Raw genomic sequence first — 24508 nt, forward strand, 5'->3', positions numbered from 1 at the left:
CCAAAATGTTTATTATTATTATTATTGCTTCCCAAGATATCTTTGTATCCATCGTTTCCATGAAGACGGCATTGATTTTCGAGCAATCTACTCTGCAGTTCTGTTTCACGTCCATCATGTTTAAAGGGCATTAAATCTGACAGATGCTGTTAGTTTACCAAGGAAATACTAATCGTTTTATATATGGGTGATTGCATGGTTTAATCGGTCCTGGCACATTCGTGCGAGGCGTACACACGTAGCCTGGGATGAACAGCTTTGGCCGCGCTCTAGCTTCGGTCTTACGCCGAATCTGTCGGGCTACGTTCGGAAAGTTTCAGCACGCCCGGCGGATCTTCCCCCAGAATTTCACTGCGGCAAACGTACTATTATGGACTTCACAGAAGAAAATGCCATTAGCCCAGCATGAAACGCAGCTGTAACGACAACCACAATGTGTTTAACGCTCAAGAGTCAATGTGGAGAAACTGTTACAGGCTCAGTGGAAACAGGTGTATTTAAACGATTTCAACTCAACTGCTGAGTTCCGCTTGCCAAAACAAGGAAAGTGAATGTGATGAATGCGTGCTCATACGTTAGCCATATATTACAGGAGGCTGCATATCACTTAATTTCCCGAATCAATGCAACAAAGCATATAATCTGTAATAATCAAACATGCCCAGCTGTCCATTCATACTGTGCAAGTTTTTAAGTTATTCCAAACATGAAATATATATGCTGCTTTACAAAAGTCGTTAATTCATTTGCAAAATATTTAATATATGACAACGAATATATTGTTTGAAATCGTGTTGCTGTGCAATGCAAAGCCAAATAAAATATATTTTAAAATATGTTATTCTTGTTTACTAAGTTTTTGATGTAGAAACGAGTTTAATTAAAACTAATGCTGGTAACTTCCAATAAATTGCCAGTTTTTGGCAGATGTCTTTTCTGAACACCAGCAAGCGCCCTCTCACCCATGGTCCTATTTCAAGTGTGGTTGTTTTACGTTACACGTGAACGCTAAACCGTAGTCTGAACGTGAACAAAACCACAATGCGTGAGACTCTCCACCAATGACAGCAAAGACGTTCAAGACAAGTGCAACTGCGTGTCGTCTTGTTCATTTGGCAAACAGCCGACCGACAGCCTATTATCTCGTGGGAAATCAAGTCATTGTTCTTAATGCCTGTTGCTGTGTGCGACAGTACGCCTCCCTATCTTTCCTCTCTTCGCACTCCACACTCCACTTCCATTTTTCTTATACCCTGAGACGCAGTTCTGGTTTTCCGTTTTGTATAGTGCGGTGGAAATTTCTGTTTTTGTTTTTACTTAGGTGCTCAGCTATAAATAAATAACGCTGCACTTGAGTCACCAGGCTATTAACTCAAATTCCTTGTCTTATGCCTTCCAGAAAAAAAAAACGGCTGAATAATCCCCCCTCCCCAACATGCTGTCCGCATGCCGCACCTCAAATCAGTCTACTGCGCAGCCCCAGACCCGCTATCCACATCCAACTGCAAATTCCGCCTGCATTCATGCACTGCAGTTGATTTTTGCAGATTGAGATATACCTGGGTTTGCTGTTTGCAACTGCGCCATATCTAATTTATGAGAATATCACCTTCACTTAGATCTGTTTAAACTGCGGGCTGTCTTTACCAGAAAACCCTGTCTCTGCGAGGCTGACTTGCATATCGAACCCTCCTCTCACAACACAGCTTCGTTGTATCATTTAAAATTAGAAAACAGCTCGGTAATAAAAATGACGATAATATTAAACACAAGAGGCATACGTTTTATCAATATATAGATAAAATTCCCCTTGAACTATGAGATATTGCTTACTCATCTGCACATTTCGAACAAAACAGGATTGGCAACGGGCCACAGGCACAGACAGTTGTGTCCGGACAACTGAGGAGACAGATTGTTGTGCGAGTCACAGAAGACACGGGAGCGCTACTTGTCAGTCTCCTAAATGCAACCTGTGTGCAGTTTTCCCGCAATAACCAGATTACCTTGGCAACCAATCCACATTAATTCATTCAGATCTTATTTTTGGAATAAAAGCGATCACAAACTATTGTGGGCAGGTACGAAACATAAGTCGTTAATAACGCTTGAATCTATCTCAAGAAGACATCAAATACAAATTAGTAATTGCGTTATAATTTGCGCTGTAGGAAAGCGGACTCACTCCCATTTTGATTTCAGAATCCTAAACCAACGCAAGGTCTGCTGTCGCGCCAAGGAGGCTTCTTGAACATTGTTTCCCAGTCTTGGTCCTACGGGCACAGATGCTTTATTCATAATTTGACACCGCTTAAATGTATCAGCCACTAACGCTCTGTTACCGATATAAGTTATGAGAAGTGTGTTTGTTCTGACAGAAGGATAGAACTAAAGGTATTTCTGTAAATTGGTTATATTTATATGAGACTCTTAGATAAATTAATGATTCAGACGAATATACTTCTTTATTAAGATTTATTTGAGAGATTGAGTAAAGAACAAAGAATCTAAATCCAATTCTAGCACTGAAACCGTTACTTCAGATGTGTTCAAGGGACAGGTATTAACTAAAATATGCTGCACAAACGGCTTTAATTTTTTTTTTTTTTTTTTTAATCAGCACAAATACACTTCCAACAGCCAGTCTGCTTCTTTCACAGAAAATGTATAGCAGATTCAATGCAGAGATGTCAAGTAAAGATCACTATTCAGGATAAAAGATAAATTAAAAACAGCCGGACTGCTGCCACTGCCCAAATAAAATAAATCGTACGACACTCCATTTTCTGGCGTATATAAGCACAATATGTTCCTATTTTATATCATCAAGATGATTAGGACACCACTTTACAAGGAACAGAAAAACAAACATAACAAATATAAAATATGCTGTAGTAATTCCCTGTTATAGCTAGTCCCAAAATTGGTAAATTCCCCATGGTAAACATTCCACAACATGGAATTTTTCTCTTTTGCAACTCAAAACCTGCCATCGGAGTGGGGAGCTTGATAGCAGGTTGCAGATCAGCTGCAGTTACAGTGTGAGGAAGGTAACTGCATGTGGGTGGGGGGACTGATAACTGATCCTAGGTCAGTTTTAATTACGATGAGGGTGAAGGGGGGCCTGGTGGTTGATCTCAGACTAGCTGGTGTGGTTTGGTGTCTGATCTCAGTTTAGCTGTGATTACACTATGGGGGGGGGGGATATAACTGCATGTGTACATCTGCCCTGTTGTCTGACCCTGGATCAGCTGTGATTACACTTTGATACAGTTTACAGACTGACAATCCAAAGAGCAGAGTGGTTGTACTTTCTGTTGTGGGTCCCAAGGTAATACAGACAGTAAATGTGTGTTTCACATACTTGATACAGGATAATATTTCTCCTTTTCAAAATGCTAATTGTTGTTTATTTTATTCCAACCCAGTAATTAATTACCTCTTAAGTTGGTTCATACATCCTTTTGGCTCTTGGCTCCAATAGAGCTGGAAGTCTCCTGGAGATCCACCATTCATGAGGCTATGATGGATGTCCAGAGCCCTGCTGATTGGCTGTTCTCCAGCTGCTGCTGTGGCAACAGAGGAATGAGGTGCTGAAGGTTTACAGACTTGACCTTCAGGGGACAGTGACAGCCTCTGGGCTATGTGTCCATCTGATGTGATGCTTTCATGCCCAGTTTCCCTAAACTACACCTACAAGGGCAGGTATTGGATTGAGGGGCGGGCCCTGGCCCCTTAGGTTACATCATGAAATTTACGTTGTTTTCTTTTGCTGTTGTGCTTGTTACCTGTCCACATCCTGTACGTTGATTCTTTCACGATACTCAAGTTTCTGCCGTAGCGGCCGTTTTGCCATATTTACACGCTGTTTCTTTCTCAGTGGGCAAGTCATTAATCCCTCCCGCAGCCCCTGTTCCCCACCCCCACAAGTCGCTCAAATTCACATCGCTCAGTGTCTGCACAGATGACTCAGTCTGGAACTCGGCTTATGATTTCTGGCTTCCTGAAATAAACTCCATGGCGGTTTAGCAATGTCACAGTGGTCTTGTAAATGGCTGCTTGTCCAGAACTTACTGCTACCATCAGCAGTACGGGTTTTAGTGGCCCGTTGTACTTTGAAAAACAACACTCATGTAGACAGCCTGTTTTTTTTCCAGTGAATGTTGGCGCTCATTTGGTGCAGTTTTTCTTACCCATCTCAGGTTGCTGAACAAAAGCAAAACTAAACCAGTAAACAGGAGTATTTGTACATTCTTTGTTGCATATTCAAATGAGCACCAGCTCTGCTGCAGGGTCAGAGAACCTTTGATTTGTCAAATTCTTCTTACTCTGAAGGTAGAACATGTGATTACCTGTCTTGGTGAATTAGAAATGAATGAATACTTAATTTCAGCATCCCAGCATCAGGTCGGTATTAGTGTGATCTCACTACGATCCCTAAAAACATGTCCAGGTGGCTGTCCAGGGTCAGTTAAGGTATTCATATTTTTAATGGATGTTATCATTTTGTAAACTTTGAGTGGAAAATCCCTTCAGCTTTGGTCCTGTCTGTCCCATGTCACCAGCATCACACTGAAGTTGTTCACATCCCCTCTGTCCTCCACTTACAATTTTCAAATTAGGGTGGGTTCTCCTAGTGTTTTGTTCTCAACTTCAAAGTTCCTTGATAACCTGAGCCATGCTCAGATGTTCAGTTGTGGCCCAACCAATCATCAGTCAAGCGATTAAGAGGAAACATGGCCAAGATTTTTTTAAACAGTGGAATACAGCAAAGATGGACTAGCAACCAGGCCATAGTTCATCCAATTATGATTTTGGCAGCCTTGATTGCAAGTGTTGTTTTTGAGTGGGGCGAAAGTCAGATCAAACTGCAAGCTGTTCACTGATGCGACAGAGTCGGGCTCTCTGAAAAGTTGGTAGGGTGAGGGAGTGCAAACAGTCCCAGAAACCCTTTCTTTGACAGAAGAACAGCTTCACTGGGTCTCTTTTGCTCTGTCTGAACTGGAGCATGCTCTGTGAGTCATTCCTCCATTCCTGTTTTTCAGACACGCAGTGGCATCTGCTTGGTCCCCATGGTCCTCATTAAACAGATAAATGTTGCTCCTTGCTGTTTGTGGGGAAAAAACACCTTCTAGTCTGACGTCACAAGTTGTTTCACTGTATGATGTCAGCATGTGACATTACTCCTCTGTGATGTCTGGGCCATGTATGGATGCATGATTTCTTCATGAGCCTCCAAAGCACCTACAAGTGACAGTCTTCAACAGGGACTGAGACCCTTTCCCATGCAAATCTCCCATCTTTCAGTTGCACTTTTCCTTCTTCTCAAGCTAAAAGCATTTCTGTCAGTCGGTCTGGCAGCAGTTCTAGCAGCTCAGAGGCCAAAAAGGAGGAATTTCAGTGGCTGTTAAGAAACTGTTGTAAGGGTCTACAGTGGCAACAGTGAAAATGTGTTAATGATATTCAATTTGTATTTTTTTCCTTTGGTCAGTGTTACTCTTTTGAGTGGGTTATGAGTACTGTGCACATTGCTGAAGGAAAACATTTTATTTAATTGTTTAGCTAATATAATAGTGTATTATGTGGTAAATCCTTTTAAGTGTAATTATTCTCAGGGTCTCCTGTACATTTTCCAGACAATAAGTTGATTAGTGTGCACAGAATAATTAAAGAAAGCATGCAAGTAAGTAAAAAGCCTTTTTTTTGGTTTTGTTATATCAAGAAAAAGCAGCGGTTTTTGAGTCTGTGTACAGCTACCCTTTGGCAGTCTATTTGGAAATATATGATAAGTTACTGTATGTAAAAATCTTTACTCTAAAAATCAATTTCTTGCCAGTTAAAAGCACATTTTATTGGAACGCGACTGTGAGAATTTCATTTACAGGGACACCTGATCATTTCCAGCACAATGTCACGGATGTTAAGCATTTTAAAATGTAACTTTTGGTTCATTAGAGAATCCCAGGATTTCTTTGAAGAAGCATGTACCTATATGGAACTGGTTTTCATTGAAATATTTACATTTAAAACTTAAAATACACTTAAAATTTTAGTTGATGGTTGTTATACTACATACATAACCATATAGCCATCACATTGAATTCCACACAGCAAGACACAATTAAATTTAGTGATTAAAGAGTAGATTATGTTTAGTAATTATTTAAGGATTAGAAGTCCTTTATACAGAAGATGTCAGAAGTCAGTTATTCATTAATCAAGAATTGTTTTCACAGAATGAGTAGTAACAACGTGGTTGGCAGAGAGAGGGAGATGTAGAGAAGTTAATTCTGGGCTTGCTATGAGGGTTAGGTAGTCTGAGGGTAGGTTATGGAAACCACAGAAGGATTTCAAATTAGCTCATGTTCTAAGGAATTAAAACAAATGAACACTTTCTTAATATAGGTACCTACCATCATAAAGGTTTGAAGCAACAATCTAGTTGAAGTAATGCTTTAAGTCACCATAGGTACAGGGGCATCAGTTGTGTGTAGACAGGTGGTACTTAACTCAATTACTTAGTGCATCCTGTTTAGCAAAGCAGTGATTTGGTCTTTTCAGATTTGTTGTCAGACACAGCATGACTGCAGCTCCTTGGCAGATCTTGAGAGATCCACTGTCCCCTTTTCACCATAGGCTATAGGGACAGGGATTTTCCCAAGGTGACTTGTCCCTCTGTCTCCCTTCCTCTCTTTCTGTGCTTTCTTAACATCTGTATTGCTTTTGTTCCCTTTCTCCACTCAGTTTCCTCCTCCGTCTGTGTCTAGCTCCTTCCCTCCCTCTCTCTCCCTCTCTCTCTTTCTCTTTCTCTATCTCTCCCTCTCTCTCTCTCTCTCTCTCTCTCTCTCTCTCTCTCTCTCTCTCCCTCTCTCCCTCTGTCTTTCTGTGTCTAGAATAGAAGAGATATCAAATGGTAAAGACTGCAAGTTGTGTACACGAGGTATGTTCCAAGGAACACTGAGCCGGGTGATGTTTGGCACATGCTTGTACACAAATGAACCTCTGAACTAAATTTCAAGGATCACCCTGTAGTGTTAGAAGAATCCCTGTCTGATCCAACGAATGTGAATGAATGAAACACTCCAGCACAGATGGTAGGAGCAGCATGTTTAACATCCAGGCAGAAATGGAGGGAAAGATGAGTAAAGATTGAGAAAGAGAGAGAGAGGGAGAGAGGGAGAGCGGTAGTGGAGTGAATATGTGTAGGGGGCTATTGATTCGGCACCCTAAGCTGTCGGAACCTCCTCATCAGATGGTGGTCGATCTGGGCTTCCTTCTTTATCCTCTGTTTTTCTCCAATCTCTTGATTTTAGAGGTCATGTGAAGGAAAACAGATGAACGCCCACAGAGCATAACCATGCCCAAGCTCCAGCAGGGACAGTGTCACAGATAACAGGGTGGCGTGCCTGCCGAACAAGGACCACAGTATGCCACTACAGTCAGTTTAGAGGGAAACTTATCAGTATTCCCCAGCTCAGGAATGGATGGCCCCACAAGATCTTTTATTTTTATCCCAGCTCTGAAGTGGCTAATTGGAGTCGTTATCTTCTCCTTTGGGCGTCCCCTTGCAGGGCATCTCCACACAGTGTTCCTGTAGGGTGTGGCCTGTGGGCATGAGGGTTTTCTCGGCCCGTTAAGAAGCTTGGTGTCCTGTGGCAGCGTTTAGGGGAGTATCTCTTTTCATTGGGAGTATGCTGGTTTCATGGAGACAAGAATAAGATCGGAAAAAATACTTTTTTTTTTACATTATTTAATTACATGGCACAAAACGTAGCTACTCAGCTAACATGGCAGGGTAACTTAGCTCACGTATTGTCCATTTATGCAGTAGTGCATTTGTGGTAGTGGACCTGTAAAGTAGTTGTACTAGGCCAGTTCTTTAACCACTGTGAGGCAATGAGGTGCATGAGTCCAGTGCATGGCTGAGATTTTTTGCTCTTGTGACTGGAGCTGCAGACATGTAATTCTAATGTGCACAAATACATCTAAATAAAAGTCCAGTCTGCATGACTCTGCATAAAATGTGTTCAGAACATGGCTCCTGCATCCTAAACACTGAATGACACACACTCCAGGCTTTCTAATGTTTGTTTATTTTGCCTTAAACACTGTAGAATTTAGGGAGAGACATTGAAATAGCTCAGGCAAGGAGATGATTACCTCAGCAGTAGATTTGGTTCCTCTGATATTTTTTTACATTTTTAAAATATTTTTCTACAAGAACTGGTACTGCTAAACTTAAGGACCAGTTTTAAAGTAAGTAACATTTCAGTTATTTCTGCAGTATGACAAGTACCGCATCAAGCTACTGTATTTCTGAAGTGACATATGGTATGTTAAATACTGCCTTAAGTAAATTGTAAATCTTTATATGGTGCATTGAGTACTGCATTAAATAGGATGCACTGCATTGTCTGGTGTTTTCTGGTAAGAGAAGAAAATGTTTTTGTTTGGGGTCACTGATTCCTGCAGTAACAAAGCCCTTCAGTTCTCACATGAGGAACACCACATCCTCCTTAGTCTTTTGTCTCTAAAACCCAGACACCTCATTAATGTGTACATAGAAAAGTAGGTTATGTTTTGTTTTCATATTGATACTCACACCGCCCCCCGAACCATCCCCCACCCCACCCCCCTGGCCAGTCAGCCTGTCCCGCCTTCTATATAAGACAGTGACCTGCTCCTAATTAAAGCTGTCAATCAGAGACAGCTTACCCTGCTGTAAGACTGGAGGAGCAGTGGCATCCTAATCGGGGTCCGCCAATTGTCATTGTCCAGGCAGGACACGGGGACAATAGGGACAGGAAGAGGCCGGCAATTAACTGGAATTCCACATTAGGGTTACTGTCAGGACCGTCAGTAACCCCGACAGGAAACGGGACCTCTGTGCCCTCACGGTCATTAGGCAGTATTTTCTCCGCTTTCTAACATCACGTGGGGCCCTTGTCTCACCCTATCCCCTGGACTCGTTAGCCAGCTTAATTAAACCCCGGTTTAAGAGGGATTAAACCCAAGCGGACTGATCAGGAATAATAGGAGAAAAGGCATTAGGCATTAGGGGCAGAGGGAGAGAGGAGTTGTTAATATGGGATTTAGCACGCTTCCACTACTAGGTATGGCACGGGGTGACAGCGGGATTGTGGGTATGAAGCAGTGCTGACAGTGAGGTCTGGAGTCTTAAGCGAGCCAGGCTTCTGCAGGGACAGGGGCGGCAGGGATTTGTGCTCATTCCATTCTCTCTTTCCTCAGTGCACTTGGTTAAATCACCGCCATTTGTTTCCCTTAATGGGACCACTGTCATGTTCTGCTGTACTGCTTCCAAAGTATAACAGGCATAACCAGCTCTGAACTAAGAATCAGCAATGCAAGTGCGCACATAGACACACACACACACACACCCGAATATATTAGGTTAAATAGACCAGTTAAATAATGTAACAAGCGTACATGCAGGGCAGGCACGGTCACCCTGTTAGAACCCGAATGTCTGTCCATTGCCTGCCTTGTATCTTCTATTTTTATTGGTGTGGTTTTGGGGGTAAGTGTGAAGGGCAAATTATCTCACTGACAAGTAGCAGGCCAGCTAGTCAACAGATATTCTTCAGAAAATCTCCCCAGGTAGCTACACAGGTTTGATTGTGTTGTTTACTGTATCAGACACACACTATTGCAACTAATAATAATAAAAATGAGTTGATTAATCCACCAATCAATTCAATGAGTAGGTCAAAATTGCATGCACAGCCCAATAGTACGGACACCACTGTATAGACAACCATAAATGAATGAATGAATAAATAAGTAATTAAGAACCAAAAAGAGAAAAAGGGGGGAAAGTGAAAGCAAAATACAGGTTAAAAGTAAGTAAAAATACAGGTTATGCAGGTTATAGCATCAAAGACACAAAATGAGCCAACAGTACAGTCAGCAGTGAGCAAACAGCCGCATTCACATTCAAAAACACCACCTGTTCATTTTTCAGTCTAAATTTTCATGGAAAATAGAGTAAAATTCTTACTGAAGTGCATTTTCAGGCTGTGCTGAAGGCAGTTTTCCATTACAGTGTTGTAGAGGGTGCTCAAACCAGAAGCTGTGTGGGATTTATGCGGGGTAGCCTAGATGTGAAGGTCTCAAATGTTCATTTCAGGAAAAGCCTTTGATTTTCAATTTGGGAGATTAATTAAAAAGTTGGTTTTGGGGTAGAAATGGAGAGCATGGCAAGAATAACTGATATTGTCCCACCTAGTAGTAGGTCTGTGATACTTCGTATGTAAATGTAGAGTTTACACTGTGAATGTAATATGGGAATGTAACACCATATGCAAAAGTAACACCTGAGTGTAGCCTTGTGTAAGGTTGCTTAAATCCAAATGTTGCATGTTAAGTACATTTGTTCCTGTTAATTACACACACACACACACACACACACACACACACATATGGTAAAAGCTGCGGAATCACAAAGGACTTCCCCAGGGCTGTCTGAATATTTTAGGCTCTGTGGCGGCTGCTTGAGCTGGCGTATTTCTGTGCCCTGCGGAGTTTATTACAGACTACTCAATAGTGCGTTTAGAGTGAAGGCTCTCTCCCGTGCTGAAGACCCTGTGGCCCAGTCTGCCCTGATTGGCAGCTCATTAGAGCCCTGTTTGTCTGTATCGATCCAAACTGGCGAGCCACACCGCTTCCCCTTGTGTAAGCTCTTTTGGGGGGACCAGGGGACGTCTGGTATGCCTGCGCTTTCAGAACGGGGGCTTTACACTGAGTTGCCACAGCATTAGGCTGGCATGCGTCTGGAGCCCTGTCCGGGGATGAGGGGGGCCAAGCTGTCAGTCTGGGACTTTAACGAGCGTCTTGCCATAGGCTGCTATGATTCTCCCTTCCCTCACCATAACCCGTCGGCCCAATGGCCACGCTCCCTCATGGAACAGTCATGTAACTTGACATGACAGGCGATCTGTCACTCCAGCTCTGTCAGACATGTTGATCCCAAGAGAGACTGGCAGGACGACAGCGTGGGCACATGAAGCAGACACTGTGGCATCAGTGACATGTTTATGTAATTACAGGGTGGCAGTGTGCCATAGTGGTTGAAAAGCTGAGTCTGAAACCCAAAGGTTGTAGCTTTAATGCACAGGTGGGGCACTGCTGTTTACTTAGATACTTAAACTGACATCCAGCTGTAATTGGATAAAACAGAAGCAATGTAATCTGCCTAGGAACAGATCTTATATGCAAATAATGTACTAAAAGTCTTTATGCCCCTTTGTTTACTTTTTAAAGTTTGTTAGATGTACTTTTTTTAAACCCAGGCAGCAACAGAAGGCTCATAACGTTGTCTTGTCTAATCTAGTATCTAATATGATGCCTTCTAATGTGATGTTTACACTAGTCACACTTCTAATCACTTTTAGAAATAAGGTCTTATCTTTGACATCAGTGACAGTGAGGTTTGATGTCTGACAAACTGAGGTGCATAGTTTTCAGATGCTTCCAAAGGCATTCTTCATGTTGTGCTAGGGACCCAGTGAAAATATTCAATCAAAAAACACATTCATATATGTAATTCTCCTTTTTACGCTACTGAATAAGCCAGGAGGATTGTTGAGATAGCAAGCTCAGCTACTTTTGGTGCGTCTGAAAGCATAACCACAATAATAGATCCATGACCAGCTCAAAGTTTAACCTGTTTGAATTCTGAATGACACAGACAACAGGACAACAGTCAGTGAAAATATGAACTGTGTGTTTATGCAACTCTTATGGGTGTTCATAGCATCGACCACACAACAGAGTACAACCTGCGTTTGTTTCTGGCGCATGCTAGTTAGTTATGAGTCAGTTATTTTGAGTAGGTTTGAGTCATTTCTCATACAATGTCGCAGTGGAGCTTGGGTGGCTGGAATTTAAGGTCTTAGATTCTGGACTGTGGACACAATGGTGGCACTTTGAAATTCTCAGGTTGGACTTGAACCCTGTGTCAAGCTACTCAGTTTCTCCATTCAAAATCCAGCTCTACGTACGGGCTGCAGCATTGTTGCCAGAAAATAGTTCTATAATTAATACTATTTAACCTTGTAGGTAAAATTGCAGATGCTGTCTGATCTTGTTCTTTACAAATCTTTTTTTTTTCTAAACCAGCAGTTCATTTTTTCTGCAGTATGCGGCATCTCCAAGACCAGTAACAAAGGAAATTAATAGGGCATAATTTTAATCAAAATCCATTTTAGCACTGCTGAGAAAGCCAGCCGCGGCAATTTGTAGTTATCCCATGATTTCCGTGGCACAGTGTGGTTAATAGAATTTGAGTATGCTGCCACTGTTCAGGTTCTGCGGTGAAAGGACAGCACTTTCACCAGTTTTTTCTCTTACCGAGTCCCATCTGTTGGGGAGTTTGGGGTGGGGTGGGGTGGGGGGCTGGGTGGGGGGAGAGGGGCTTTAGAGGGGTTTAGGGAGCAGGTAAGCACAGTTCAGACAAAATATACAGTGGATCATAACCAAGTTTCAGAGTTACTGATCAGCAATGTGACTGACTCATACAGCACATAGAGGCTTCCAAAAGGGTTATCAGTGAGGGACATACTGATAGATTTAAGATAGATATTTTCCTTCCCCCTGCTCATATATCCATAACAAACTGTTTAATATACGTACAGGAGGAGGAGGCATTAAGCAATGAGTCCTTTAATATACAATTGGTTATATCATAGGTTGTTTGCTTGTTTGTAGTTGTAGTTGTAGGTTGTAGTTAATTATGTGGGAAAATTTGTGTGGGACTGAATGTCTCAGTACAGGGAAAGATGGAATGTGTGACGTAGGTTGGACCATATTAGGTGAAACATGGATCTGACAGGGAGAAAGACTGCATTTGAAAGAAACCATTTTAAATGTATATAGTTGGCTGAGATAATAATGAACAACCTGATCTTATATATCAGGCTGTCAGATGCAACATTAGAACATGTGAATGACATGAGGGAGCCCTGAGCCAAAAGCTAGTGTTACTGTTATGTGGGAGTGTCAAAGTGCAATGTGGCATCAGTAGTCTCCAAGTCATTTCCTCTCCCCTCCACCAGGTTTGGTGAAACATACCCCTCTCTGAAGCTAATCTGACAGAAGAGAGGGGCGTCTGTCACCTACCCCACTGAAATGACTGCTTGAGGTGAAATGTCCTCAGTGGGCGTGCTCAGTGTAACCATGTGTCTGGAGGCTAGATCCTCTGGCAGTCCCAGTAAAGCAATGAATCCCCCTATCTGAACAGGAGGATATACCTGTGAAGAGAGAGGGATGGTAACAGATGGTAGAAAAATGCTGTGTTGAGTATGAATCGTGTCTGCAGTGCTGCTGTCGGTGTTAAGCCTGCAAAGCGTGAATATCGGAACTGGAGCTCAGAGGCCCCACCTGGGCACAGGTGTCCTACGGTGGGAGGGTGGCCTACTTGAGACCCTGGCACTTGGTTCTGAACGAGGGCCACATGGAGCACTTTGAGGTTGGTTCAATGAGCTTTCCGGCTCTGTTTGAAGCACCTCAATCTGCTGAAATGAATCTCTCTGAAATTTCTGCCAAATTTTTTCCAGTGCCTCTGCTCCTAATACTTACTTTGCCCACTTTTCCCAAGCACGGTCTGTCATTGTGTGTTTGGGTGGGTGGTCGCAGGGGGGGTGGGTGGGGTGGGCGGGGAGGATGGGGGAGGAGGTGGGGGTTGGCCAAGGCCACCTTCCCACTGATAATGAAAGGCAGGATTAGATGTTTGACTTTTTATGTCTGTAGTCTAACTCCCTCAATCATCTCACAAGGGAACTTTGGGGGAAAAAACAAAAACAAAAAAAAACATTAAAACTTTGTACTTAATTAACTGTGGAAACAGACAGTGATGCAGAAAGGCATTGGTGCACGTGAGAAGGATTGAATTCATTTTGCAATTAGTGGATTCATTTCACTGAATACTGCTCTTTCTCTGGGTGATTTACCCATAAGACACTGACAGCTGTGCACTTTGAATCTGTGGGAAGCTGTCATCTGGAAACTAGCTCTTCCACAGGTGTGAAACAGAGGTGTGCTAAGCGGGAAAAAAGTTTTATTTTTTCCCTCCTCTGATATCCTCCTGAAGGATCACAGACTCACAGCCCATGGCAAAACTGACAAGGAATCATATTCTCAAAATATGCAGTGCAGTTAAAACAGTAATCTTTTCTTATGATCAAAGCATTCCTGTGGTAGTGCTTAATACTAATACTAATGCAGTTCCTTGGATGACCCTCTCTAAGTAAGTCATGTTATTATTAAACTGCAATTTAAGTTTTTTTTTTTTTCTTTCATTTGAAAAGTGACAATTCCGTATGTGCTGTCTGTATAATCTATAATTGACCCAGATTCCTTGGAACAAAGAAACTTCCATAATCATAGACAGTTTCCTTAAATATGGGCATGCCACTTCTTTAACTTTTGTGCTCCTCCCTTTCCACCCAATATGGAATTTCCAGTTGTATGTGAGGGCTGTCTCTTTGCACACCCCCAACGCTTGCTGTGTAAGGTGAATGCAATCTTCAGATACAATCAAACACAGCAGCGGCTATTTTTCACACTACAAGTCCCATGATGCACCACAGCAAAGCACATGCTGACTGGAAGATGGGCACATCCTCAGTTATGTCACTGAGGGACTACAGGTGTCTCACAAGCCATTAGAAGGCACTGTAGCGGAGAGACCCAGCTGACATACCCACCCCGACCCTGGTACAACGAAGCCAATTTGTTCCACTGCTGTGGACTCCCTGCCATTGTCGACTGATGACTAGGAGTGAATATGGGCCGGCGGACCCAGATTATGCTCAGAACATGCGCTTTACTTGACTGAGCCACTTGGGAGCTTTCGTGAGCCGCTTGATTTTTTCCCTCTTTTTCTAAGATGAGGAGACTTAAGTTTTTCACACTTTATATGAACACTGTCGTAGAGACATCTTATATCGAAGTGAGGATTGTGTTGATGACAATGTTCAGGTGACTGAAGGTACTTCTAGGACATCTGGTTCTTGCTGAAACTTGTGAGTCAAAGAGAAGGTGTTCCTTATGTATATAAATATATAAATGTAAGTATAGATTTTTATGGAAGGTTTCCTGGCACTGTAGAAACAAAACACCTGTTAGGACTGCTTTTCAAAAGGAATGGAAAATGTACTTTAAAACCATGACTGAGTGCATGGTTCTGCTCCTCCTACCACTTTCATAACCCCTCCAATCATAGCTGACATGTACCGTTTACCATTCACTAATTGACCAATCAGAGCTGAAGCCTGCCTGACATGGTTTCTCAAACACAGTGAGTGTGGCACTGATACTGGTGGGAGAAATTGCTCTGCCTTGTTTGATTAACTAAATGTGAATCCCTAGTGCGTACCTGAGCAGATGCGTGATGGCCCTGGCGTGACAGTCGGGAAGCCTTCCCCTGCATCAGCATCGGATATAACTACAGCTGTGAATCTGCCTCCCCACTCCCTCATCAGGGCTCCGCATCATCTGCTACCCGGCAGCCTTTCATCTTGGCAACGAGACCGCAACCAGCAGCGGCCCGGAGCGCAGCTGTGTGATCCGTGTGTTTTCACCAGAGAGACGTGCCATCGCAGGCTTTGATGCGCGTTTACCTAAATAAACCAGAGGAATCCTGGATCCTGGGGGGGGTTGGTGGGGATGGGGTGGGGGGGGGGGGTTTGCAGCAGGAGCCACGCAACCCCCTGGTGCCCCTCTCTCCATCTGCCCCTGAGTCAACAGGCATGGTTTGCCGTCTGGCCGCTCTGGCTGTTGAACGCAGCAGCCCCCCGGGGTTGTTCCACGCTTTGCGTAACCCCCTCCCCCCGCCACCTCTGCCTCCCTTTGCCTTGCATGCTGGAGATAGATGTCTCAGCATTCTGTGCGGTTGAATGTACCTTTCACTTGTCTCCCTCCACAGACTAGTCTGGGCTCCAGTTTTTTGGTGCATAACATTGATGTGTGTGTGTGTGTGTGTGTGTGTGTGTGTGTGTGTGTCCTGCTGCCAAGGCAAGCAGGACACACACTCACATCAATGAATGCAGCGGTGAGTGATGTGGCCACAGTAGGGCTCAGAAAGCTACAGCCACATGTGACACCTGTGTATTTTATTGTTTTGTCTTTCTGTACTATGTAAAAATTTTAATATGTTTTGAAATCAACTATTTGTGCACTGTGCAATAATATGCTTAAAGCATGGGAAAGGCTGAATGTGTTTTTTTTTTTCATTTGACAGTTGACAGGATAACTTGTGAGCTAAATCTGCTAATGTTCGTGTGTGTGTGAGAGAGAGGGAGGGGCAGACTCACTTTGAGTGATGTGTCTGTGCTTATGCCTGTGTGAGTGTGTGCATGTCCCTGTATGTGTGTGTGTGTGTGAGACTGATAGTGAGTGATGTGTCTGTGTTTATGCCTGTGTGTGTGTGTGTGTGTGTTTGTGCACGCAAGAGAGAGAGACTCATTGTGAGTGATGTCTGTGTTTATGCCTGTGTGAGTGTGTGCGTGTGTGAGACTGATATTGAGTGGTGTGTGTGCATGTATGTGTGTGTGTTTGTGCATGTGTGAGAGGGAGAGACTCATTGTGTGTGATGTGTCTGTGCTTATGCCTGTGTGAGTGTGTGCATCTCCCTGTGTGTGTGAGTGTGTGTGTGTGTGTATAATAATGAGCAGCAGGATTTAATAGAAAGTGCCTTGTGCAGGTGTGAGCTGGCCACGCCGTGCATTTTCTCTGACTCCTGCCTGTTTCTACATCTCCTTCCCGGGCCCTGCCGTCAAACACTAACATCCATTAGATCGCTCACGCCCTCACAGACTGGAGTCTGTGTCTACTAGCAAGTTTAATATTCTGTTTGTGTAAAGGAGAATCCACAGAAGGACAACATCAAAAGGGCTATTTATTCCCCGGGATTAAACATGGAACACTATCGCCTCAGTTCTTTCCCCCTGTACTGGCTGATCTGCTCTGAAGGAATTAGTAAAGGGAGCAGAGAGGAGTGCTTGCGTGATAAAAGCCTGTCATTTCTCCCTGTTTGCACTGTTCTCAAGTTCCTTTTTTCTGCAATTTCCCTTCCCTTCCCTTCCTGACGTGTGGCGGTTAAGACAGTGTCGCAGACTGTGTGTATGTGTGTGAATGTGTGTACGTGTGTGTAAGGGGTGGGGGGGGGGGGGGGGGGCGTAGTTACCGTTTTTGGTTTACGTTATGCTGGGTGGAAGTTGAAAACAGCAGTTTGCTGTCAGGGAGGTTGCTGGGTGGGGGGTTTGGGGGGGAGAGGTGAGCTGGAGTGCGGGTCTTTTGTGGTAAACAACAGACAGGTAAATTCTGTTGTAGGTAAATTTAACTCTATCCAATCTCTCTCTCTCTCTCTATCTATCTATAATATATGACATATATACTCTACATTAGATTTCTATAGATGGATATAGAGAGAGAGGGGATATACACTGTTGTAATACAAAAGACTATAACTGACTATAAATGACTACAAAAGGCTATAAATCACTGCTCTTGTCTGCTTCTCAACACTGCCATCCCTTTCTTTAACACTGTTGCAAACTGCCACCGTATCAACCATCACACCCTGAAAACCAGGTCTGCGCGGATTTGCTCGGCAGGGGTTCTTACAACAGAGATGCAAAAACAGCACCTCGAGATGGAAGAAGAAGCAGTTTATTCTTTGATCTTTGGAGAGGGGTGTGACTGCATGGCACACGGGGGGGGGGGGGGAATAGAGCTGTCACCATAAGCCATTCAGTGCCTGCGGACCTCTTCTGAACTAGGATCATGTCACAGTGACATCGTGACACGGCGACGGCGAGCACGCCGATTTGCCTCATTCATCCCTCGCACCTCTGTACCTCTGCTTTATTTTGCCTCTTTTACACAGCTTTAAAGCGGCCCTAATCTAATCACTGATTTCAGCTTTTCCGCTGCTGCTCTCTCTCCCTCTCTCCCTCTCTCTCTCTCTCTCCCTCTCTCCCTCTCTCTCCCTCTCCCTCGCTCTCTCTCTCCCCTCTCTCAAGCATCCTTTATTTCCGTGCCACCATGCATCAGACTCCTTTCACCTGCGTCGCACTGACATTCAAAAACAGCCTCCCTGCGCACAACTTAATTAGAAGTGCAGAAAGGTTAGTGGAGCATGAAGGTCAATTACTGAAAGGGCTCTGTTGACCGTGGACTGAATTGAGGCTCGGCCGTCACTGACGACGTTGCCGTGCGCACAGTAATGCGATTATTGTCAATGCTGCGATCAAGATAATAGTTTAGATTAAGCCACAGGTCTCTGCAAAAAGAGGCATTTCGCAAATACCGTTTACATGTAAATAAAGGATGATCCGATTAAACAGTGGAAACGGAAGGGGTCAGAGGCTTTTGCCCCTGAGTAAACTTGTAAACTTGGCTTGACGTCTTCAGTGGGTTCTGATGAATCCTCCTTCTCTAAATTTCCCTCTTAAAAATGTCGCTGTGAAGGTACTTACCGGCATCTCATAATGTGTGCATGAAATCGGCCTCTTGTTCCAAAAATATTGGCTTTTGCCATTCACCTTCTTTCTGATTGACATAGCTCAGCAGCATCATCATCGTTAACAAAAAAAAGTCATTTTTACTGTTGTCTAAGATAGACCGAGAAGTGTGAATCAAGTGTTCACATGTCACAATGGTTTCACATTAATTTTCTATTCAATTTGGAACTGATTTGCATTAAAATAGCCTAAGTAAGGTGTTTGCATGACTTTTGCCTCACTCTGAGTATTGTCTTAATCATATTAAAATGGAATTATTAACATGCATGTAAAGGTGTCCACTAATATAACAGGAGCCTATCAGCTGAAATAACTGCTATAGCAGTTGCCTTTTAAACACTGGAACTGAGCATTTGTGTGGATGCTCTTTTTCTGTGGTGCGTGTCTGAATGCAGGCCCTCCAGAATCGCTGTTGGAGTTTTAGGCTGATAAGGCCCCCGGAGACTTCCTGCTGAGGCCCCCTTTTTCATTATGCTCAAAGATTAGACAAGAAAATTTAATTATCAATTTTAACATTTAGTACTCTAGGCTTCCCATGTCCCTCTCGCTCTTCCTCTCCCTCTCGCTCTTCCTTTCCCTCTTCCTCTTTCTCTCCCTCTGATGGTCTCTGGCTGTCGGAGGAAGTGGGGCATACCGCAGTGTGACTACTATATTGCGTTCATGCCATAAAGAGTGTGGCGTGAAAAACATGAACCCTTCCTGTTTTGGGTAACAGAGTGGATAAGAGGAAATGATGCCATTCTCTCCTTACTGCCGAGCGAATCCCACCATGTGCGCCTGTTAGCGCACTGCCGGGTTGTAAAGAGGCCAGTAGGGGGCATCATTGTGCGCATCAGCGAGATCATTGATCTGGCGTTCTTTCAAGGTGGATTAAACGTCCCCTCAAGCGTCGGCAGGAGGGCGGCAGCTGTCACCGCGCTGGCACGGCCCCCGCGCGGCCAAGCGGAGGTGTCAGAAACCTGTCTTTTCGGGGAAGGATTCGTGCCTCACGTCCGGCGGCACGAGGTAACGCTGGCTCCGCCAGCCCGTTTCCCGAGGCGTGTCCCCTTCCCTGTCACCGCGGCGACTTCAGTCAGCCCGACCTGGCTCATGCAGATTGACAGGGGCAGCACTTTGCCTCTTGCTGTCATAGAGAGGTGATGTTTTCTTCTTTTTTTTTTTTTTTTGAAGACTTTATACATGACAATAACTCATTGTGAGTGAGAGATTCTGAACACGCGCCGTGCCCACGCTAGGTCACCCTTTTATCTTTGTTCATCTCGCTTATCTGACCGGCCTCGCGGGCGCCTCTGCATCAGACTGGCACTGATGTATGCTAATGAAGGAGCTGGTCTATCCTTGTCCTTGTGGAGGTCAGACAGGATGGATGTCTGTCCGGGCCGTTATCTGGATCGCCCCTCCGAAGTACAGGCCTGCTGGTCTCCCACCTGCTTGCCACGATGCCCAGTCCGTTCCCTCTCTGCGGAAACTCCCCGCGCCCACCGCCCAGCCCTGACCCGCGGAGCGAGCCTAGTGCACCAGCACAGTGGAGCCACCTGCCACCCGTTCATTCCAAAAGGAGCGGTCTTCCCATCATCACGTCCTCCACGTGGGTCCCCACTTTGCGCCAAGCAGAAAAGCCGCCGTTTTTCTGCACATCAGCCCGGCTGTCAGAAAATGTCAACGCTCTCTGTAATAAGTGTGAACGCCGAACAGCTTCAGAGCAGCCGTGACATGTAGCGAACATTTAAAAAAAAAAAAATCTGCTTTGAGCACATTAAAGTTGAGTCAAAATTTCATCCAGCCCTAATGCACTTTTCATAAATGTTTTATTCCCATTTGGATGTGCCTAAGCCCCCCTCGGAGAAAGTGGAGTTCTAAAGAAGCATTCTTACTGTCTGAACAAGCAGAAATTGGCTTTCTCTCTCTCTCTCTCTCACACACACACACACACACACATATGTCTCTGACACCCGCACAGGTGAGATTTCTGGCTGGTATTGGTGTCGGACTGGCTGGTAGATTGGTGTACTTTGTGCTGGAAGTGAGCAGTGGGTGCAGTGGCTGCCCGGACAGCCGGACACTACTGACCTCTCACTCATTAACCAATAAAAAGGTAGGAGGCAGTCAAAATAAGACCTGACAGAGAAGCTCCAAGCTGTTGCTATTGGTGGGCCACCTGTAAACACTCTTTGTGAACACATGAGTGATACACAGAGACTGAACTCTGCTTTCTGAATGGCTGTCTGCTGAGGCAAAGGTGGTTGGATGTGGCGGTGTTCATTATATGTGGACATTCACTTCAGCACTCTAACCAGAAAAGAAAGAGACATCAGAAAGGCCGTGCAGTGTATGTGTGCGAGGAAGGTCATAACACATTGTTACATAAAATACATTAATGTGAGTGTTTAAAAGAAGTCCGTGGGTCTCGGTCTTTCATGTGCCTGCCTGTCGCACTGACGTTTGGACAGTAGCTGAGTACAACAGTGCATAGAGGTTTTAGCCTTCCGCCCATCAGAATACCAAGCCACACTGTCCCACATAAGGGTAATTACTACTCAAACAATGCAACAAACTTTTTTTTCCCTCTGTTTTTCTGCCTGTACTATGGCTCATTTTTTTCACCACAAGCCGAGGAACACTGCTTCTATGATCATCTCTGCAATTATTTATTCATTCGCCTGACGTCTCTGTGCCTCTGCTGTCTACCGAAGGGGTGTAATTATTTGCGCGCAAATCCACATTTTAATTTTAGCCCCATGACTCATTTACTAATGAGAAAACTTGACTAGCAGGCTTTGGGGTTAGGGGATGGGGTTGTAGTGCCACTGTTTCAATTTCAGTCCTTTTAATACCCTAATGTTTCCCCCAGGGGCTGGGGTGATCTCTCTGTTATTTACCCGCAGCTTAATTCCGGAGCATGACATCTCTGTCTGCCACCATCACCTCTCCCTGGCCCCCGATCGTGTTTTTTCTCATTAATTCTTAAAATACTCATCTAATTAGTAAGAGACTTTCCCAGTGCTGCCCTCAGACCTAAAAGTCATGAGCTGGGGTGCACTTTTTGAACTAAGATTTTTTTTCCCAGAATTCGCACACATATGGGTGATGTATGGCAATTGCAGGAATGTCAGAATTTTTTGTTTTTTTGGTGAGCTCTTTTCAGCTTGTGGTTGCTTCTCAGAGCTGAGCTGTGGAGTACTGGTCCACATCTAGTCCACATTCATTGGAAGAAAAGGGCAATTAATGTCCCATGTATCCCAATATATCTAGCAAAAGCCATAAAAGGGAAAATGATTTGTTGGCATAGCAACAGGAGCTATTCACACACACACACCCTGCGCCTGGGCTCTTAATATTACCTGCACATGTCCTCCCCAGATGTATCTTTGCAGGAGCTGACTATAGGTGCCCTGAGCTTGCACCATGACTTATCCAGGCCATGTGAAGGGCAATCGTCTGGGCTCTATGCGCGGCATGCCCAAGTAAGGAAGCCAAGGACTACGCTGAAATGCCACCACTAACTAACCGAATCCAAACCTGTTTGCCTGGATGGAGTCCTTGTCTCATCAGGCCGGAGTGGCATTATCTTCTGCAGCTTACAAAGATAATGACGTATACAGGGGTAGACAGAAGCTTGTGAGGCAACTTCGTCTAAAAGTTGTAAAAGTCCCCATCCTTGTCAGTGCAGGTGTCAATCATGCCTTTCACTAATTCTGTCTGAAAACACAATGAGCTGAGAATACAGGTGTTAAATCTGTGCAGGAAACGGCAAAGCTCTGCCTGGCAATTAGGCTGATTTGTGTAGTGCTGAGCGGGAGTCATCTTCTCATCAAGATCCCATTTGTCACCTTTTTAGTGTCTGAGTCCTCACGGCTCTGACGTTAACCGGCTCCATTAAAAAAAACGAACGGGGCACTTAGACTGCAGGGAAAACACGGGCATTGATTGAAGTTCCTCTAAGAAGGGGGGGGGGTAGGAGAGATTAAACGGGGCTCTGAGGATGGGGCCTTTGATAATTAAAGTCGTCGTCTTATCCGGCGTGTGTCGCAGCAGCCTCTTCCTCCCTGCAGATCAGAGGCTGGGATAACTGATGCGCTCGCAGTTTTCTGTTTTGTACAGCTGAGTGTTTTTTCCATCCCTCCGCCATGGGGGTGGGGGATGGGGGGCCTGCAGGAGGATTGTGTGTGTGTGTGTGTGTGTGTATGTGTGGGGGGGGGGGGGGGGGGGGGTGACTGTAGTGGAACTAGTGTAACGATTTCACACAAAAGCCCGTCAGTGCTAATCCCACTGTATTCACGCTCCTCTGTAAAAAAAAAAAAAAAAAAAAAAAAAAAAAAAAATTCACCTTAAAAACAAATTGCAGCAGATCCTCTGCACTGCCACCCACTCTCCCGCCCGCCCCCACAGGTGACTTGAGAGTTTGAGAGAGAGGAGCTGCAGGGGGGACCCCCCGCACCTCTGCTCATCACAGGCACACTCTGTGCTGTGATAGGGGTGTGTTGTATTGGACCTCTGGGGCGGTTCTTGGAACTGGGCTTTGGATGAAATCACAGACAGTGGGGTAGTTAGCTCTGGAGGTGTGCATACTCAGGACATTTTTCGGCCTCCTCCTGTCCTCTAGACACTCTCAATCAGTGAAGTGTTTATTGCCTGGGGTCTTTGCAGTCAAGCTGCAGGTTCCCATTAGATACTTACTTTTATTCACCTGTGAAGCCTCAAATTGTCCTTCCCACTACTAAACTTTTCTCATCCACAGAGCTGAGTGATCCCCTGCTGTGGTTTCCTTCTGTTTCGTATTATGATTCATCTCCTTGCATTGAGATAAATGTGGCGGACAAGTCCATGACAGTTTATTTTTTTAATCCAGATGAATTTAGGATCCACCCTGCTTTCGAGCTCAGACAGGCTGTACTGTGCGATGGGAGATAGAGAGAGATTCATCACAGACACACTTCCACCTCCACCTGCACACTCCTTCCAATTTATCTCACTTAAGTGTCTCTTGCCCAACTAAGGGCGAGCTGACAGGCTGTACCCGCGATGAGAAATGCAATTTCAGTGCTGATGCATGACTCTGATCCTGTCTGTCACACAGTAATCTGACTGCATTACTTTCACACCACTGAAGTTATTGTGAGCTTCCGGGCTGTTGTGAATCACTCTGAACTTCAGCCCGGCCTGTTGCACAGGAAAGACCTTAGGGCTTTAATTTTTGGTGGTAGGGAGGTACATGCGTGCGCACACACACACACACACGCACACGCACACACACATTCAGCATTCTATCAAGTTAGGTGGAGTTCTAACAACCTTTATTCAGGCTAACCACAGTGAGCCTTTTTGCCTTTAACAGTGAATTTGGAATTTAAGCAATGCTCAGTGTTTTGCATGACATGATTTTATTAATCTAATCAGCATGTTGTTGCATGGTAAGAACAACAAATTAAGTTGGTTAGATTACTGAAATTTGAATCACTGAATTTAAAATTACGCACAAAGTCCCTCGTTGGTAGATTTGATACAGACCAATATCTTCACCATTCTATAAAACCCTTATTTTTTACTTTTAAACAGATGGATAAATTGAATCATTGTCTTTTAAAGTTAGGCAAACACACTGTGTTTTTGTTTGCATTGTGTTATAATTGTTGTAATAAGTATCCTGTTATTTTGTAGGTAAAAAAAAAAATATATATATGGTGTGTGACACATGTGGTCTGTGACATTATTGTCATACCTTCCCTACATTTCCACAGGTCAGTCCTTTGCAGGTTGGAGCACAGTGGGCAGTATATAGCGTGTTTGTGCCTTTTCCTTTGACTCAGCCGGGCATGGAACCCACACGGTTCTGGTGTTGCTGCAGACATCCTTACAGTAAGGCCATTGAGCTGGTTAATGGGCTGTGGACAGAAGTTAATTGTGGTATAAAGAACACTCCAGGGAATGCTCCAGGGACCCAGCCTACATGCTGGTTTTCCAAGCTT

At 44.3% G+C, this 24508-nt stretch overlaps 1 protein-coding gene across 1 annotated transcript in view; it reads left to right on the top strand.

Moving 5' to 3' along the window:
* The window catches only part of LOC118796442 (receptor-type tyrosine-protein phosphatase U-like), a 103579-nt gene that overhangs the window by 1019 nt on the left and 78052 nt on the right, over positions 1–24508 (top strand). The gene's annotated exons all lie outside the window — the stretch shown is intronic.

The sequence above is a fragment of the Megalops cyprinoides genome, chromosome 21 (assembly GCF_013368585.1).
Source record: "Megalops cyprinoides isolate fMegCyp1 chromosome 21, fMegCyp1.pri, whole genome shotgun sequence".
In the NCBI taxonomy this organism is placed as follows: domain Eukaryota; kingdom Metazoa; phylum Chordata; class Actinopteri; order Elopiformes; family Megalopidae; genus Megalops; species Megalops cyprinoides.